Source organism: Eleutherodactylus coqui, chromosome 2, assembly GCF_035609145.1.
Source record: "Eleutherodactylus coqui strain aEleCoq1 chromosome 2, aEleCoq1.hap1, whole genome shotgun sequence".
Classification (NCBI taxonomy): domain Eukaryota; kingdom Metazoa; phylum Chordata; class Amphibia; order Anura; family Eleutherodactylidae; genus Eleutherodactylus; species Eleutherodactylus coqui.
Genome location: NC_089838.1, coordinates 21,432,074 through 21,446,042, shown reverse-complemented (window position 1 = coordinate 21,446,042; position 13,969 = coordinate 21,432,074). Strand labels below are relative to the sequence as shown.

General features: G+C 43.3%; 1 protein-coding gene across 6 annotated transcripts in view; it reads right to left on the bottom strand.

Annotated features, from left to right (window-relative positions):
* Positions 1 to 13,969, bottom strand: part of SGCD (sarcoglycan delta) — a 603,650-nt gene that overhangs the window by 563,003 nt on the left and 26,678 nt on the right. For 2 of the 6 annotated variants that reach the window (XM_066590468.1, XM_066590466.1), the window contains exon 1: positions 9,852 to 9,951. The exons of the other annotated variants lie outside the window; for them this stretch is intronic. The gene's annotated coding sequence lies outside the window, so the exon portion shown is untranslated. Of the gene's footprint in view, positions 1 to 9,851; positions 9,952 to 13,969 lie in introns of those variants that run through there. 6 annotated transcript variants of the gene reach the window in all.

The following is a 13,969-nucleotide window of genomic DNA, read 5'->3' as shown; positions in this document are numbered from 1 at the left end:
CTCCATTCACTTCGGTCAGAGCAGTGATACTGCTGTGACTGGTAGGGGGGCTAACGGAACCCCCCATCCTCGGGATCGGTGGGTGTCTCAGTGGTTGGACCTCCACTGACCTCTCAGTTTTAACCCATCCAGTGGATGAGTAAAAACTGAAAATAATGCCACATCGGTGGAATACCCTTTGAAGGGTACATTTACACGTTACTGACTTACTGCAGATTTTGTTGCGCATCTGCAGCAGATTTCACCATATCAATTGACTTCAAATTTAAGGGGTGAGATCTGCTGCAGATCTGCACCAAAATCTAAACAGGCTTTGCTATACTCTTTCCGCAACTCCCACAGAAGTCAATGGGAGTTACACAAGGAGTGCAGCACAGCGAGCTACTCTGTTTCCATAACTTTGGAGCTGTGGAGACAGTGGGCTCATTGCGGTTTGCATAACTGCCATTGATGTCTATGGGAAATGGTGTAGCCCTACCATGCTCAGCTGTTTTTGGTCACCCGTCCGCCTTGTATACAGGAGTACTCTCATCACAGCCATGTTTGGCCCAAGTTGGGGACACCTCTTTAATCCATAGAGTTATCCTAACGACAAACGATAAGGCTTTAGGAAGTTACATGACAAAGCCAGCTTTATTACATCCATATGTCCTTACAGGGGCGTAACTAAAGACTCAGGGGCCCTGATGCAAAATGTGAGCTGGGGCCCCCCCTCTATCTGTATCTGTACCCGTACCCATACCTAAACCATGCTGCACAGAGACATAACTTGAAGCTCCTGGGCCCCAATACAAACCTGTAACAGGGCCCCCAACTATAATGCTTTATTCATAGTACTGGGCTCCCTATATGGAGAAGAGAGGCCTTATGGGCCCCCTAAGGCTCCTGGGCCCGGGTGCAACCGCATCCCCTGCACCCTCTATAGTTACACCCCTGTGTCCTTATGTGGCCCACATGAGCATTACTCCCCAATAGAGATGAGCGAACGTACTCGTTTCGAGTACTTACGCACCCGAGTACCGCCATTTTCGAGTACTTCAGTACTCGGGTGAAAAGATTCGGGGGGCGCCGGGGGGCGGGGAGAGGCGTGGCGGTGTGGGGGGGAGCAGCGGGGAACAGGGGGGAGCCCTCTCTCTCTCCCTCTCCCCCCCACTCCCCACTGCTACCCCCCGTGCCGCCACGGCGCCCCCCGAATTTTTTCGCCCGAGTACGGAAGTACTCGGAATTCGCGGTATTCGGGCGAAAAAGGGGCGTGGCCGAGCACGTTCGCTCATCTCTACTCCCCAACTATCCTATTGTGTCCTCCAAAACAGATAGAAACTTATGTAAATCAGGTCAAAACAAGTCAGAAGTTTGAACCTTTGGACTCGTGTGGCGCAGAGTGTTAAGGCAGCGAAACACAGTCCTAAGCTCTCACTCACGCCCTGAAGGTTGTGGGTTTAATCACCGCATGGTTCAGGTAGCCGGCTCAAGGTTGACTCAGCCTTCCATCCTTCCGAGGTCGGTAAAAAGAGTACCCAGCTTGGTGGGGGGGTAATGAACAAAATTATCTGAAAGTGCTGCAGAATAGAGGGCGCTATACAAATAACAAGTCCCTTCCCCCCTATGTTTGCCTCATTAAAGTCAATAATTCTGTTATGAGTTTCAAATAACTCAGAACAATTATCATTCAATCGCTTTATCATTTGAATTTAACCCTTTCCAATCCAATTTGTATCCTGGTTTTCCTAGGGGGCTTACTCTTTTTCTGCTGTTATACAACAGCGCTATCTGCTGGCTAAAGCCAGTACTGCATGAGGTGACACGTTGGATAGGCTCCGACAGCAGAGAGGCTGGCAATATACAGTAAGAGAACCCCGACGGATGTCTTCCAACATCGGAGCTGTACAGCCTTAAATCATAATGTCTTCAGACGTCAGACAGTGGATTGGAGAGGGTTAATATTGTTCAGTGTAAACACGGCCGGTGATGAATGATAATTCATTTGCTTATCGTTCATTTCCAGAAAAATCATCGTTGCCCATTCACTAATCACTTGGTTTAAGCACTGATGTTTCAGTCGTTCTCATACAGTGACCTGAATGACTGAACGATCCTGTTACAATATATATATATCTGTGTTTAAACTGACTGCACGTGTCATGGTTCGCTTGTTCGACCGATTTCTCGCTCCGTGTAAAAGCACCTTAAGAGAAACTTTTCGTGTACTGCTGATGTAAAAGGAAAACTGCACTGTGATTGGATACTATGGGCAACGAAGACACATACTCCTTTAGGGTGCCTTTACATCTTGCATAAACACTGTGGATTTGTTGCGGAATTTCCAAAGTGGATCTGCAGCAAGACCGCAGCTTACAGTTACAGCGCAGTTACAGCAGAGAATCCACTGTGGGGTTTTTTCCACTACATGTCAACAGGATTTATTTTAATCCAATTCACTAAAATAGTAAACTTTTCCACTGCAGTTTTTCAATAGTGTTTCCATTTCTGAAACATTGTAACGTTTCTGCAACGTTTGAACGCACCGTTAGGGCTCAGTCACACGGGCGCATCGGCGTCCGTGTTACTGCAGGAGGAAGATGGCCGTACCTCAAGACGGACGTCTCTCTGCAGCGGCGGGAGAAAGAACATGTGACCGGCTTCATTGTGTTCTTTCTTCAGCGCTGCAGAGATACGGCCGTCTTCTTGCTGCAGGAAGGGCTCAGTTACACAGGCGCATCGGCGCCGGTGTACGGGTGCCGATGCGCCCGTGTGACTGAGCCCTTAGACAGCTTTCAGAAGAATGTGATGCCAGAACTAACTATCTATCTATCTATCTCATATCTATCTATCTATCTATCTATCTATCTATCTATCTATCTATCTATCTATCATCTATCCATCTATCTATCTGTTGGTCCCATATCTATCGCATATGTATTTATCTTCTATCTATATATCTATCTATCTATCTGTCTCATATCTATCTATCTATGTATCTCTCTCATATCTATCTATCTATCTCATATCTATCTATCTCCTATCTATCTATCTCATATCTATCTATCTCATATCTATCTATCTATCTATCTCCTATCTATCTATCTCCTATCTATCTATCTCATATCTATCTATCTATCTCATATCTATCTATATATCTGTCTCATATCTATCTATCTGTCTCATATCTATCTATCTATCTATCTATCTATCTATCTATCTATCTATCTATCTATCTATCTATCGTCTATCTATGTATCTCTCTCATATCTATCTATCTATCTATCTATCTATCAATCATCTATCTATGTATCTCTCTCATATCTATCTATCTCCTATCTATCTATCTATCAGTCCCATATCTATCGCATATGTATTTATCCTCTATCTATAATCTATCTATCCGTCGGTCCCATATCTATCGCTCATGTATTTATCTTCTATCTATAATCTATCTATATATCTATCTCATATCTATCTATCTATCTGTCTCATATCTATCTATCTATCTATCTATCTATCTATCTATCTATCATCTATCCATCTATCTATCTGTTGGTCCCATATCTATCGCATATGTATTTATCTTCTATCTATATATCTCTCTATATATCTGTCTCATATCTATCTATCTATCTATCTCATATCTATCTATCTATCTCATATCTATCTATCTATCTCATATCTATCTATCTCCTATCTATCTATCTCCTATCTATCTATCTCATATCTATCTATCTATCTATCTCATATCTATCTATATATCTGTCTCATATCTATCTATCTATCTATCTGTCTCATATCTATCTATCTATCTATCTATCGTCTATCTATCTATCTATCTATCTATCTATCTATCTATCTATCAATCATCTATCTATGTATCTCTCTCATATCTATCTATCTCCTATCTATCTATCTATCTATCAGTCCCATATCTATCGCATATGTATTTATCCTCTATCTATAATCTATCTATCCGTCGGTCCCATATCTATCGCTCATGTATTTATCTTCTATCTATAATCTATCTATATATCTATCTCATATCTATCTATCTATCTCATATCTATCTATCTATCGCCTATCTATCTATCTATCTATCTGCCTCATATCTATCTATCTATCTATCTATCTATCCGTCGGTCCCATATCTATCGCTCATGTATTTATCTTCTATCTATAATCTATCTATCTATCTATCTATCTATCCATCTATCTATCCATCTCTCTATCCATCTATCTATCTATCTATCTATCTATCTATCTATCTATCTATCTATCTAACATAGTGTGAACCCAGCCTAGGGGGCCCAGGTCACATAGCTCTTCTCCTCTTACACGTGGCACCCCTGAATAATCCGACCATATGCCGTATAATCAGTATATTATTTTGTTTAATGCCTTTTGTACTACAGCCCCCAATATACCTTAACAGACCATAAGAATCATGGGAGTTTTTACTTTTACCAGTAACACAAAGGATGGAACTTATACATCGAAGTGAATAGTAAGAAGAAAGGATGTTCTTTGGGTTCATTTAAAAGCTTATTCCAATATATACCGAGAAATTGAAAAAAGATTATCCTGAACATTTTCCATTTAGCAAAGTGGATGCGGGATGAGGAGAGTAATTGTCTCCGAGAAAGAACTTCACATTGTACGAGGATCTTACAAGTACCGTCTCTTACATCAGGCAACGAGTTCGCAGCTAATTCAGTCAGTCCCATGTAAAAAACCCAACATACAAATGATCCCTGTGCCCAAGGAAGGCAGCCTCCAGTCTGTGACTCGGCACCGCCCGGCTCCATGGTTCCAGTGACTGTGCTGGTTATATAATCCACCCCGCTCGTCTCCCCAAACATCCAATTACATATTCTCTGCAAATCACTGAGCTTCTAGATACAGATTGGAAATCTCTCATGTAAGCGATGATTCTACGCGTCTGACGGACTCTGCTAAACAGGGCGCACTCCACGGGCAATTTACCATCACATCAACTAGTACAAGTTCTTGTATCAAGGCTTCACCCAGAGCCCTATGTCACCATATACAATATCCAGAGTATATAGAGATAATATGGAAAATCCACTACAGGTGATGTATCCTCATAGAAGCTTTATCTGCAGGACCAAATGAACGTTAGCAATGCCAGAGCAAGTGGCAAATTAGGGTAGAGGAATAGGGGCACATCTGAGGTAGGGGGTATAGAGTCCATGACATCTCATGCTCCACTCAGTCCATGGCAGGCACTAATATATTGTATGGCCGTTGTGTCTTCCTCTTCCCCCAGCAGGATGTAGAATTTCTCTTCCTCCTCCATGGAGCTGAAGTCCGAGAGGAGGTGAAATAGTCTCCTAAAGTGACTGTCCCTCACAGCTGAGTATCTGGGACTATCTATCTATCTATCTATCTATCTATCTATCTATCTATACATCAATCTATCTATCTACCGGTATTATTCTAATGTCTATCTATCTATCAATCTCATATCTATCTATCTATCTATCTATCTATCTCCTATCTATCTATCTATCTATCTCCTATCTATCTATCTATCTATCTCATATCTATCTATCTATCTCATATCTATCTATCTATCTATCTACCCGTATCTATCTCATATTTGTCTATCTATCTATCTATCTATCTATCTCATATCTATCTATCTATCTATCTATCTATCTCTCTCATATCTATCTATCTATCTATCTATCTATCTATCTATCTATCTACCGGTATCTATCTCATATCTATCTATCTATCTATCTCATATCTATCTATCTATCCCATATCTATCTATCTATCTATCTCATATCTATCTATCTCATATCTATCTATCTATCTATCTATCTATCTATCTATCTATCTATCTATCTATCTCATATCTATCTATCGCATATCTCTCTCTCTCTTATATCTATCTACCGGTATTAATCTAATGTCTATCTATCTCTATCTCATATTTATCTACCGGTATCTATCTCATATCTATCTGTCTATCATCTATCTATCTTCTATATCTCTAACTTATCTATCTATCTATCTCTATCTCATATTTATCTACCGGTATCTATCTATCTATCTATCTATCTCATATCTATCTCTATCTATCTCATATCTATCTATCTATCTCCTATCTATCTATCTCATATCTATCTATCTCATATCTATCTATCTATCTATCTATCTCCTATCTATCTCATATCTATCTATCTCATATCTATCTATCTCATATCTATCTATCTATCTATCTATCTCCTATCTATCTCATATCTATCTATCTCCTATCTATCTCCTATCTATCTATCTATCTCATATCTATCTATCTCATATCTATCTATCTATCTCCTATCTATCTCCTATCTCATATCTATTTATCTATCTATCTATCTATCTCATATCTATCTATCTCCTATCTCATATCTATCTATCTATCTCCTATCTATCTATTTATCTATCTATCTCATATCTATCTATCTCATATCCATCTATCTATCCATCGCTCTATCTATCTATCCATCTATCTATTTATCCATCTATCTATCTATCTATCTATCTATCTATAATCTATCTATCTATCTATCTATCTATCTATCCAGCTCTCTATCTATCTATCTATCTATCTCATATCTATCTATCTATCTATCTATCTCATATCTATCTATCTATCTATCTATCTATCTATCTATCTCCTATCTATCTATCTCATATACATCTATCTATCTATCTATCTATCTCATATCTATCTATCCATCTATCTATCTCAGATCTATTTATCTATCTATCTATCTATCTCATATCTATCTATCTATCTATCTATCTATCTATCTATCTATCTATCTATCTATCACCCCTTCATGCAGACCAGATTTCCTGCACATTATGCATACTGGTTACATTTTTTAAAACCACACACCTAAAAAGATTACTTTTCACTACAGATTCGGTTGATTGTCTCAAAGATGCATATGTTATATATCTTGGAACCCACCTATTATCTATAAATCTAACAACCCAGATGTTATCTATCCATCCATCTATCTCTCCAAAGAAAGCAGCTCTATATCACCAGTAACTGGGTGCAAAGCCTCAGGACCCCAAATCTGCATCCTCTGGAAACACATCTGCAGAAACAGGCCGCAGTCTAAGGATTCAGTGCGACGGAGTCCACTTTATACAACTTCTCAGCCCTCTCTGCAGAAAAAGGCCCCATAAGTGAGGAGTAAAACGTTGTACATAGCAACCCATCTCCACTATCTACCAGCTTATCCATGCATTCAATATGAATTAGTCCATCAGTGCCAAAATATCCATTGTATCCATTCATCAAATAACAGCAAGCTCATTGAGAGCCCCCCCCCCCCCTAGAAGATCAGCATTAGGGACACCAGTGGGAGGTCATTCGAATTTATAGTACAGCTTTATTGGGTATTATTTGTGAGCCAATCAGATATTGCTAATGAGGATAAACCCACCCACCCATTCATCAGCCCCCATGGCTGCAGACGCCTTATAGTATAATATAATAACACTATCCCAGATATGGAGATAGAAGAATATTCCACATGACGTATCCAATGACATTACCATAGAAAACTCTATAAGATCCTTCTACGCTGTCAGAACCGTGATGAAGGCTCCAATCCCCCAAAATCCCCCATAATGCCATAAATAACAGCGACAGTAAAATACTAATTCCTTCTGATCACTAATATAACGCCAGTCGATAAAACAATGCTATATATAGGACAGTCTTACAGTACATAGAGGACAAGCTATCAACAGTGAGACGGGGGGCACATACATAATTATTCCATTCCTGGGCAATGGATCGGATAGACCAGCACTGAGTACCCCTCTACAGCTGAGATCCCATCGCTGGGCACATTATCAGCCAAAACCAAGTGCTAATGATCCTTCACAATACCAGCCACAAGTTGCATATTAGAGCAGAGTTCTCTGAGCGGGCAGAGCTGAGTTTATCACTTGGCACTATTCCCATATGTTATCACATGGAAATGCAAGTTAATACAGTTCAATGACAAATCCAGCTCTGCTACATCTATATGAAGCATAAGCGTAAGCTTGCCATTATTGGCACTGCACCCTCATAATAGTCATTTGGCAATGTTGGTGTCCTATTTTCTACCATGCAGTATTAGCACCTACTTAATACTGGGCAACATTGGTACTTCCTTTGTAGCAGTGGCACCCACGTTTATATGATCACTGTTGGCACCCTATGTGGGGTACCCTATTATGTTATTATGGTACCCCACTTATTATTGGGCATCACTTTTTGTGCAATGCAGGTAAGGTAACCCATCTTCCATAGTGGAATGTGGGCACTCCTCCTATTATTACGCAATGCTAGTGAGGTCACACGTTCTGTATTGTGATGGTGGCAGTGCTTTTAAAGGTAACCCACCGCTCTCTAATACATAATGTTGGCACCTTCCTTATGATCCAGCAATGTTGGCACCCCACTTATTATTAAAAAGCGTTGGCACCTCATTTTCTGCCATACAATGCCAAGACCCCATATAATATCAAGCAGTGTAAGTTGGCACAACATATATTATTAAGCACTGTTGGCACCTCCTTTATTATCAAGCAATACTGGCATCTCACTTTCTATAGCAAACGGTTGGAGGGAAGTTCAATAATGGAGCAATGCTGGCACCCCGCAAATTATTGAGCAATGCTGGCACACCACTTTATAATGCTGCATCCCATTTATTATTCAACATGTTGGCATTTCACTTTATAATGTTGGCATTCCACTAGTGGTGGCACCTCACTTTCAATGTATAATGCTGGCACCCCACATATTATTGCACAACGCTGGCACCCTACTTTATAATGCTGCCACCGCACTAGTGTTTGCTTGTTACTTGCATGGTATAACGCTAGCACCCCACTTATTATTGAGCAATGTTCGCACCCTACTTTGTGATGCTGGCACCCCACTAGTGTTGGCAACTCACTTTCAATGTATGCTAGCAAGCCACTTATTATTGAGCAGCACCCCACTTAATATCGTTGGCATCCTGCTTATTATTGAGCATTTTGGCACCCTACATTTTTCTGCTGGTACCCCACTAGTGTTCATCACCTTAACTCAATAGTATAATGATAGCACCCCCCCTAACATTGAGCAGCGTTGGCACCCCACTTTATAATGCTGTATCCTATGTATTATTGAACAGTGTTGGCATTCCGCTTTATCATGCCAGCAGCCTGCTAATGTTGGCAACTCCCTTTCAATGTATAATGCTTGCACCCCACTTATTATTGAGCAGTGTTGGCATCCCACTTTATACTATTGGCATCACCTTACTTCAATTGTATAAGGATAGTACCCCACTTTTTCATCATTGTTGCCACCCTACTTTATAATATTGCCCCCACCTCACTTTTAATCTATAATGCTGGCACCCCACTAAGCAGCCTTCATTGGCATCCCACTGGTGTTGGCACCTCACTTTCAATTGTAAGATTCTGGCAGCCCACTTTTGGAGCAGTGTTGGCACCATACTAGTGTTGGCATCACACTTTCTATTATATAATGCTGCCACCCCACTTGCCTTAACAGATGAATCTTCAACTTAAGATTGCCCATGTCCCAGTTTTTCGTGCCAGTTGCATGCCACAGATGAATCGGTAAAGGACAGGAACGGATTACTAATGACACCAGGCGATCCCCAGATCATGCCACCGGTGCCCGCTGATAAATGGCATGCACCCACTAGTGCCAGTTGCAGCTGTCATGCCCAGATGTGGGTGCCAGTAAGAAGCTCACATTGTATCCTCAGTGCATCAGCGGTGCCCACAGCACGGAGGCATGGTGCCCGGGTGGCGGTACTCACCGAGGTGCCCGCTCCCCGTCTATGGTCCAGATATCCAGAAGCAGCGGCCGGAGGCTCCGGGAAAGTCCATGAGTAGCCCGGGAGCAGGACGGCCTCTGATCAGTCAGCACTCCCTCTCCTCTCCTCCTCCTCCCGGCTCTCCTCCTCCTGCTCCTCCATCTCTCGCCCTCCCCGCACTCGGCTCTCCAATCTGCTGCCCTGTCTGGATCCTCGCACTGCTCTCCCTGCTCCTCGCACACTGGAGCTGCATTGTCTCCCTTCTCCTCGTCTTCTAGGTGTCTTGTTGCCTCTCAGTCCTCCTCAGATTCTATAGGGTCTCATTGCTTCTTTCCTACACGATGATGTCCCATTAAATATTACAGGTGACATCTATAGGGGATGTATACTTGTCTACCTGGGAGAAAGGTCCTCATGGAGACACAGTGTCACTTTCCGGCATATATTGATGTATTCCAGGCTCCAAAACTGCCCTTTAGTCATAAAGTGCATCAAGACGCAGCCAGTTATGTGTTTATACATGGCACAGAATTTAATAATAGTACCCAGCACCCAGACCCCTCTAGACGCTGGCACTCAGACTCACTGGTACCTTGACCTTAGCAGATGCCAGATATCAGTAGACCTCAGAACCCAGACCCCTATAAACCCTGGCACTCAGACTCACTAGTACCTAGATCTTAGCAGATGCCTGATATTAGTAGATCCCAGCACCCAGACCCCTATGAACCCTGGCACTCAGACTCACTAGTACCTAGATCTTAGCAGATGCCTGATATTAGTAGATCCCAACACCCAGACCCCTATAGACCCTGGCAATCAGACTCACTAGTACTTAGACCTTAGCAGATGCCAGATATCAGTAGACCCCAGAACCCAGACCTCTATAAACCCTGGCACTCAGACTCACTGGTACCTTGACCTTAGCAGATGCCAGATATCAGTAGACCCCAGAACCCAGACCCCTATAAACCCTGGCACTCAGACTCACTAGTACCTAGATCTTAGCAGATGCCAGATATCAGTAGACCCCAGAACCCAGACCCCTATAAACCCTGGCACTCAGACTCACTAGTACCTAGATCTTAGCAGATGCCAGATATCAGTAGACCCCAGCACCCAGACCCCTATAAACCCTGGCACTCAGACTCACTAGTACCTAGATCTTAGCAGATGCCAGATACCAGTAGATCCCAAAACCCAGACCTCTATAAACCCTGGCACTCAGACTCACTAGTACCTAGATCTTAGCAGATGCCTGATATTAGTAGACCCCAACACCCAGACCCCTATAGACCCTGGCAATCAGACTCACTAGTACTTAGACCTTAGCAGATGCCAGATATCAGTAGACCCCAGCACCCAGACCCCTATAAACCCTGGCACTCAGACTCACTAGTACCTAGATCTTAGCAGATGCCTGATATTAGTAGACCCCAACACCCAGACCCCTATAGACCCTGGCAATCAGACTCACTAGTACTTAGACCTTAGCAGATGCCAGATATCAGTAGACCCCAGCACCCAGACCCCTATAGACCATGGTACTCAGACTCACTACTACCTTAGCCAGGGGTCCCCAACTCCAGTCCTCAGGGACCACCAACAGGCCATGTTTTCAGGATATCCTATGATGAGTACACCTGTGGCAATGTCTGCGGCACCAACAATAATTACATCACCTGTGCAATTCTGAGGAAATCCTGAAATAATGACCTGTTGCCGGTCCCTGAGGACTGGAGTTGGGGAACACAGACCTAGACCGTAGCAGATGCCAGATCTCAGTAGACCCCAGCAACCAGACTACAGACTAATGCTTGCACCTAGACATAGAACAATATAACCAGAGCTAAGCAGACCCCGCATCCTGATCTCAATAGACCCTAGCACCTAAATTTCAGTATACCCTAGCACCCAGATCTCTGTAGACCCCAGTATCCAGATTTCAGTAGATCCCACACCCAGACCTCAGCAGACCCCAGCATCCAGATCTCAGAAGACTCTAGCACCCAGAACAAAGCACACCCACCCCAGTGTCCCGATCTCAGTAGACCTTAACAGCTAGCCCTTAACCAAAACTAAGAATCAGAGCTAAGCAGACTCCAGCACCCGGATATCAGTAGCCCCAGCACCCAGATGTTAGCAGACCCTAGAATGTAGACCAAAGTACTCCCCAACACCCAGACCTTAGCAGCACCCTGATCTCAGTAGACCCTGGCACCCAGATCTTAACGAACCCTAACAACCAGAACTAAGCAAACTCCAACACCTAGTTCTCAGTAGACATCAGCACCTAGATAACAGTAGACCCTAGCCCTCAGATCTCAGTACTCCCCAGTAACCAGATCTCTGTAAACACTAGCACTCTGTCATCAGCAGACCCAAAACACACCCCAGAACTCAGTAGACCCTAGCAATCAGACCTTGAGCAACACTAACAACCAGCACCCAGTACGCAGTAGATCTGAGTATCCAGATTTCAGTAGACCCTAACACTCAGACCTCAGCAGAACCCAGCACACAGATCTCAGTAGACCTTAGCACCTAAACCAAAGCACACCCCAGTACCCAGATCTTAGTATACCCTAGCAAACAAATCTTAACCAACACTAACAACAAGCACACAGGTCTCAGTAGACCCTAACACTCAGATCTCTATAGACCCCAGTATCCAGATCTCACTAGAGTCTAGCACCCAGTCCTCAGCAGACCCTAGCAATCAGACCTTAACTAACACTGACAACCCGCACCAAGATTTAAGTGGACCTCAGTATCCGGATTTCAGTAGATCCTAACACACAGAGCCCATCACACAGAACTCAGTAGACCCTGGCAACCAGACCTTAACCAACACTTACAACCAGCATCCCAGTTCTCAGTAGACCCAAGTATCCAGATCTCAGTAGACCCCAGTATCCATATCTCAGTAGACCCTGTAACCCAGCCCTCAGCAGACTCCAGCACCCGATTTCAGTAGACCCTAGCACCCAAACCTTAGCACACCCAGATGTCAGCACACCTCATCACCCAGACCCTAGCACACAAATCTCAATGGACCCTCACACCCAGACCATGGCCTGATATTAGCTCCCAGACCATAACCAAAATTAGCAACCAGAGCTAAGCAGATCTCAGTAGATTCCTGTACCCAGACTGCAGTAGACTCTTACACCCAGATTTCGGCACACCTTAGCACCAATAGCACTCAGACTATTGTTGATTGCAGCACTCAGACCTCAGCACCCAGCTCTTAGAAAACTCCAGCAGAACATTGAATGACAGCTGAGAGCTGCCTCTGATTGGTCCCTGCGCTGAGCCAATCAGAGGCAGCACTCACTCACCCATTCATGAATTCATGAATGGGTGAGTGAGAGCTGCCTCTGATTGGTGAGGGCTGTGACCAATCAGAGGCAGCCCATTCAGCAGGCGGGGATTTCAAATCCCCGCCTGCTGAATACTACACAGAGCAGTTCAGGAGAACTGCCGGCCGGACGCGGCTGAACTCCGTCTGCAGGGAAAAGGTGAGTATACTTTTTTTTTTAAATTTTACACATTTTAGGATGGTTTTCAGGTAAGGGCTTATATTTTTAAGCCCTTCCCGAAAATTCATCCCGCACTCGCCGGCAGCCCATTGCTTTCAATGGAGCCAGCTGTATTGCCGGCTCCATTGAATTCAATGGGCAAACATCGTTCTCCTCTGCCACAGCTGTGGCACAGCTGTGGCAGAGGATAGCGGGCAGTGTGGGGCGGGTTCACTGAAAACGCTGCTAGGTGCAGCTTTTTCAGCGAATCGTCGGCCCCAGTTACGCGATTTGCGGATGCGCATCCGTTATGCGATCCACAAATCACGCAAAAAAACGCCCAGTAGACTGAGGCCTAATAATGTAAAGGTACCTTTACATGGGCCGACTATCCTCAAAGTAATCGCTCAATCAAATAAATGCAATGATTGTTCTTGCAAACACGACCACCAGCAGGGTGACGAGCGATACGTTGCTAGTCATTTCGGCTCACCTAAAAAAATAGTCATTTGTTGATCAAAAGTGGTTTGGTGTACAATTACAGCCATTTGTATTTGAACGACTTGCTAAATGAATTTGCATATAGATCTCTTCTATGAA